Source organism: Ptychodera flava, chromosome 1 (genome assembly GCF_041260155.1).
Source record: "Ptychodera flava strain L36383 chromosome 1, AS_Pfla_20210202, whole genome shotgun sequence".
Classification (NCBI taxonomy): Eukaryota; Metazoa; Hemichordata; class Enteropneusta; family Ptychoderidae; genus Ptychodera; species Ptychodera flava.
In genome coordinates this window covers 32414573-32421668 of record NC_091928.1, presented here as the reverse complement: position 1 = coordinate 32421668, position 7096 = coordinate 32414573, and the positions used below count along the sequence as shown (strand labels likewise).

Sequence of the window (7096 nt, the reverse complement as noted above, 5' to 3'; positions counted from 1 at the left end):
GTGCATATATAAACGACTGTCAAAAAACTCCGTAACTGTGTCATCATAGCCGCGGGTCTAGATAGAAACAGAACACTTAAAATCCGCTCTGTTCACTGAATACAATACATGTGGCAAAAAAATCTGTCGCAACCTTTTCAAAAAACGCAATAAATCGCTTCATATACAATTTTGGAACATCCGTCACATGTGCGTTTTTCGATACAACGATGGACGCTATTAGATCCAATGAGTGATATGTTTTTATTCTGTGATGCATGGCTGTATTACTTGAATCGACGTTTAGAAAATATTATTTTTAATCTTCCTTGTTAAAAGTAAAACTGTTAAATTCCAAAGAGGGGGAGCTCATTGGTATGTATTCAACCCTATTTTGGTCACCGCGGACCATTTTACACGCGCAGCGTCACATGTCGCGTATGGATATGTCATATCGTATAAAGCAAGCATATTGTCGTGGAAACCCCAACATACGGATACATGTATGTCACAGTTTTTCAGATCACGCGAGAAGAAGTCGGTTAATACTCGAGTGTAAGCGATCACGCTTGAATCGGTCAACCAATACCGAGCTACCAGTCACTTTTCCCCCCACCACCGGGCTACGCGATCGGTGCGTGGGGTTTGATTCGGTGGGGCGTTGCTAGGTTACAGCCGCAACTCACTTTGTATAGGCGATGGTCGTTACGCAGGTTATTTACATACGGGATCCCTCTGGAACGGTTGTAAGACAACCGAGCTGGTCGCATCGGAGCTCTTCAAAGTCGACACCGTGAGATCGATCGCTTGTCGAGGGAAGAAAATGCTATATTGAGTATTTTAAACGCCATCGTTTATGGTGAGTAATTGTCTTTGGGTTCTCTTGTTGACTTAATCTGATTTTCACACTGGGTGTCCTTTACTTATATTATAAGTACAATCTAATACTTCGAATGTTTTTGAATCTGCGAATTTTTAATGAAGCGGACCAATTGGTTTAAGGGAATCCTACGTGGAAGACAAATTGGAAAACGAATACAACGGTTTACGTTCAGGTGTAAAAATACATTTTGTAAAGACCCAAAGTCAAGACTATCACACTGTATAGAGTAAATATGCCGAGACCCTGAGCAACATTTCAATGCGAAGCTGCATTTTTTGCAAATATGTGTTCTTAAACAACCCTCGCTAGAAGCATACGCTGTTAGCGTTTGACACAGACGAGTATAGGGTGAACGCGATTAAATCTGGATTCTAAATTGCCACAAAACGCACCGACACACATACCAAGTGAATGGACCCGGACCATGGCGGGCAGTAATACAGGCAGTTTCTGTTGTGATAAAGGACATACCCATCACAACATCTACGACTGTTTAAAATGTTTGCCCATAAGTACCGCTACCTCATGAACGACTTGTTAACCATAACGTAGACAGTTTTTCTAACGCTAATGAAAAGTAAGCCGTAAAAAATCTATTTACTGGAATAGACAATTTCTGGCCAAGAAGCTGTTCTGTTTTGCAAGCATGTCACATAACACGCCAAGTCAAAACATGGCTTCACAATGGATGATCGTGTTTTCACTACCCCTGTAAGTTTAAGGGTATAAGTTACAACTGCAACATGAGCTGGTAAAGTCAACATTTAACTTGTGAAATGGTGGTGTTTAAAGTGTGCCAGATCGGCAGATGGCATACTTGAAATCGTCATAGAAAACAATGCACAGTATAAGGCAGTCTGCAACATCAAACACAGTTTGGCGTCACACCGTGAAAGGAAGGCATAGTCACCAAACATTGCGAATAGTGTTATCAGCGATATCTTATTCCAAAATAATCCCTCAGAAAACCAAAGAAAAAAGTATTCTGGGACAAGCTGACGACAAAGCACATTTGATAGATTTATGGTCTTTCCTATATTAAGGATTAACATAGTAAAATACGTGTGATATGCTCCTTTGTTAAGAATTAGCGTTTGATCATAATTAATGGGCGATTCGATTTATGTAGTGCAGCCATCTGGACAGGAAGAACTATGTACTTGCGCTATATCATAATGCATATCTAATACACCTACATGTACATGCATAACCACGGCCAACGACAATTATTGGCATGCAAATGAACAGGGACACGCCTTGCACTGGCCCAATTACTCCCGCGTCAAAGAGCGCGTTCAACTCCTCTGACGCTGAACTGACAAGCCTTTCCGGATGACGACCTGTTGGCCACCTTAGCTGCGGATCTCATGTCGCGAAGATCAACAAATATCTTTAAAATTAGACATGTCATCGCTGAAGCAAAACATATACGTTATCTTTTTGTTGATTCGTATTATTATAACCAAATGAATGATGAGCAAAGACAGGTCAGATAACTTGCTGACAACTAAAGTGGTAACTGATTAATTAAAGTTGATATCACGTCCAAATGTTATCTGCGGAGTACCAGATGAAAATATTTTGAATAAATGCACTGCTTTGCAAGATTTTTAACATCCTTCGCTTCAAAGTATATACCCATCATTTTTAGACGTTGTGTCACCGTGTGAGTGTTTTCTATGATTTCGTGCTTAAAATGAAAACGGTAAAATGAATTTATGTGACACTTTTCAATCGGTTTGTAAAATCCATTAAAGTTACTCAAACCTGTTTCGGAGAAGTACGCTCTTTGAAGTCGGCCGCTGTAGAGATAAAACTCGATGCCGTGGTTTGAAGATTTATCTTTTTTTCTTTCAGGCTGAATTTTTTCAGCTATTCATGGTATCGCGGAACTTTGCGGAGTGAAATCCTGCTCAATAGATAACGAGTCAAAAGTGATATAACTTCACTGAGATATTAGGTGTGGCGTTTTGTATTTCGCCAACAGTGCGTTTAAGCATTTCAAACAGCTTCAAGATGTTCCTCTCGGCAATAGCGAAAAAACATGAACTTTACAGCGTATTTTTTGCGTAAAAAGTTTTTTGTGTAATATCACCATTCCATGATAGGAAACAAAGCTATCTTAAAGTGCGCCGTCAGGCGAATGTAATTTTGTGTAAGCTTTCGAACGAATAAGGAAATCAGCTATAGCGTAAAAAATCCACGAGAGGGAGCAAATGCATAAAAAGCTTGATATCGCTGTATTTAATAACAACAATGTCAGGACACCTGTACAAACAGCAACTCCAGTGCCGCTGACAGTGCTGTCGATTTTCTCGTCCTGAAACAATGGTGTCGATTTAACTTTGCATTCGTGGGTGCAATGGCGACGATTGTAAGCTCATTGGTGTCATGAATCTATCTCACCGATAAGTAAAATTTAGTTTTCAATAGTATTATTCTCATCGATCAGCAATTCATCTCATTGTTCGAAATTTACTTGAGTTTATGTATAAGTAATAATTTTTTTTTAATTCGAGAACAAGCTGAAATAAAATTTCAGCTGCCACCTGACACAGTTTATACAGATCACGAGATTAAAGGGACATAAGCTGTAACTTTTGCAAGTTTTTCAGTATTCTGCTTCTGTATATCAACTACCGTGTCTGACCATAATCCATTTGTCATGCTGAAATTTCGAGTATTTTTTGTCAACACAGCTTGTATGTGTGTAGTGATCATTGTTTATTGTTTACAAATGAATTCTAGTCCGGACTCGAATACAATTTTTCTACGATAATGTAAATTATACCCATATAGGTTGTGTTGATATGATAAATACTTGGCATTAAATTACAGTCTAGGGATTCAATGCAGAAAGTGTATGGGAACCACAAAACAGTTCTGAAAAGATAGCCATACGATACAGCTACGTGCGACGTAATATCTGCTGCTGTGTCTTGGAACGCACAAGACACTACCATATCATTATGGCGGGAAAAAAGACTTCCGTCTATCTACCCACTTCTACACCTAACGAAAAGCTTTCAAGGTCTCCATGTCAAGTATGCCTTACGACTGACAACAAATTCCCTTTCCCTTGATCTGATCCCCTTCCATGGACGTTCAAGTGCGAAATGAATTTATTTCCACATGGCACATGAAATGTATCATATCTGCTGCAACTGCAAAATGAATATTTCGATTTCACGGCCATATCTGGGACAAAGTACGACACTGTAGGGCAAGCATGAAAGAAAGATTAAGAAAATTGGACATAGACCAGATAATGTCGTTTTAATTGAAATTAATATGAGAAACCATAGGCATGAATTATATTCACTGGTTGATTAAAATTGCCCTTTGAAAAACAAATGTGACAAAAGGGGGAAACGTTTTATTTTGATGGTACAGTGACCCCTTTGCTTCGGATCGTATAGTGTGGCATCCCTTTAAATTAATTAATGGCCGGCGGCGTGTCTGCTTCCAATATCAGATAGCATCCAACCTTAACGGTAGACTGTTTTCGGAATAACCTGTGAGATCCAGTGAGTTTTAAGATAACGATTGTTTATTGGTGCGACAGACGTTTCCAGTCAGTGCAATAGACCCTGGAGCGAACTCTACGGTCAGGGTGTAATTATTAAAGGTCCTACATATCCTGTCAGGGAAGCGTGGGTTTAGGCTCACATCTAGTCTGAGGCATGTGTATGAATGTCCTGTATGTGGTCGCGAAAATATACAAATTCCACTTTTTCGAGAGAACTACTGATGTTTTCAAATCACCGGAATGCGTTCTAAAATTTTCTATATGTGCGTGCTTTTCTAGGTTGTGTTTCTGTGCAACTATGAGATCGTGTTCGTGTGAGAAGAAATGTACGTATATTTCCGTTGATGGGCCTTTAGGAAATAGGTTTAGTCGCTTTTGATATTGGATTTTAATTTGTCCTGATGACCTCCTGAGAGCTACAAGTAAGTTAGTATGTGTCACGAAAATGATAGACTGGATATTTTTTATAAACGTTTCCCTTTCAAAAATCAAGAATAAAAATCAGGGATGACAATGCTAATTTTGGTACCAGAGAAACAAAAATTGTATAAATATTTACCGATGTTTAAAATTCAAAATGCCGCCATCCCCGTGTTATCTCTATGGGGAAATTCAAATTTTCGATTTTTATAAAACTATGGCGGCGAAGCCTATACTTGCTCCACAAGAATCCCAACAAGCGGTAGATCAAATTGTAGAAGTTTGACATTTAGAACATGTGTCCCCTAAGCGAATTCTACTTTAAGGTTATTTAGGTCGTTAAATTGAACCATACGTGGGCAGGGTACCGAAAAAATCCTTCTGAACCAGGCTTAATGTCGGCTCCTCGAGTCCTGCTGTTTTGTCGTGAGGTCATGCGTCAAGAGATATGCGACTTTGTCGACCATTTTGCACGACTTAAACCAAAGACTATTGAATAAACTGAGTATAATAAAGATAGAATTGTTGACAATTTAAATTATAAATCTATTTTCTCCAAAAGAGGGAGGGATTATTTTGTTTTCCATTGAACACGCATGAAGGTACAGAGTAACTGTCGATGTTATTCATTCCGAACTATCGACCGACCAACGATCGAGTAGCGCACAGTCCGAAACATGTACGGCATGTTATGGTTGTGCAATAACAACAGAACGATTCAATACTGGCAGCTTATGGTCACACCATTCGTTAGATATCAATACAGGACGACAAATAGAACGACCCCGCGCTGAACTCTGATCGCATCGTGGTAGATCCAATACTGTCAGTCATTCCGGGGTCGTTGTGTTGCTTTTTTCTCACGAATCACGAATCAAAGTAATTATATGTTCTATCAATTAATTGATCTAAAATAAATGGAACTTGATGATTGAAAGTGCCAAACTTGTAGGCAAGATTTCTAGTTTCAATTGGAACAAACTTTTCCTTGTATATATATATATATATATATATATATATATATATATATATATATATATATATATATATATATATATTGTTACATACATGTAAAAACGTGAACGCAAACGCGCATACACACACAATCATATATATATATATATATATATATATATATAGATATATATAATATATATTATATATATATATATATATATAAGCATGTGGTGTGCTTTAATTTGTCATTGATATTTGACACTGATCCTATGTAAGTTATTTGAGAACCCGGTTAACACTCATCGGTGAGATAGGAAATTAAATTTTCGCAATAACACATCGTTGGGCTGATTTTACGTTCCTCCGGGCTGACGTCTTAAAAATATGTTTCATATCAGAAATCGAATGTAATGTTCGTCAAAAGACACGGTTTGCATTGTTGTGCGAGTTGAAATGTATGGATCATCTGCCCGATGTATGATTAATTGCCTTTTTGCCTGGAAATCGATAACGTTCAATAGTGAAGCGATAGCATTGCACTCCAGAAACCAGACGTACATGTGATGCAGTGGGCTGCCCCGTGGGCACCTAATTGTGTTTCGTCGTGATAAGCTACAAAAACTGCTCGTACATCTTGTCGCAAAAATTAAATGCACGTAGCAAATTTGCCGCAAAATTCGATCAAATAAACAAGATTAAATTGCGCTAAGCAATCACGGCTGACAGTGAACGTTTTTTTTCATCAGGTCATCGATGACTGCAGGTAAATTTGTATGCGAGTACAAAGTCCTATGATTTCATGCGCGATAAGTTAATCTTGCTTAAATCCACGCCCGTCTTCTGAACCTCTCTCTCTCTCTCTCTCTCTCTCTCTCTCTCTCTCTCTCTCTCTCTCTCTCTCTCTCTGAAATATCGTTAAGAGTATTATTATTATTCGTATATAAACTTTAACTGGTACAAGCATTAAAAGCATGAGGCATATATCCTAATTTACGCACTCGATCATCGGACTGACGTTTTACGATTGTCGTGTAGTTCATATGTGGAGGTTTTGGAGCGTACCATTCCTCACTATGGGCGGGTAGGCAAGAAGATCGGCAAGGGATATTCTTAATGCTCAACTTTTGAAGAGCAGTTGCGAGTCTATTAAATTAATCATGCGATGCATAGCCAGAAAATTTTGTCCGACTTGATGCAAAAAAAAAGATGTACTGAAAGGTTCATTACTATGCCATTATGCAAAATTTAAGACCTACTAACAACTTGATTAGGGTGTTCTCCAACAACCAGCTGTCTTGCCTTCTGAGATAAACATATCACAACAGATA

The 7096-nt window shown here is 38.4% G+C and overlaps 1 protein-coding gene across 1 annotated transcript in view; it reads left to right on the top strand.

Annotated features, from left to right (window-relative positions):
* Positions 1-489: 489 nt before the first annotated feature.
* The window catches only part of LOC139135386 (galanin receptor 2b-like), a 31231-nt gene continuing 24624 nt past the window's right edge, over positions 490-7096 (top strand). Inside the window, exon 1 of the mRNA XM_070702763.1 lies at positions 490-838. The gene's annotated coding sequence lies outside the window, so the exon portion shown is untranslated. The remainder of the gene's footprint in view (positions 839-7096) is intronic.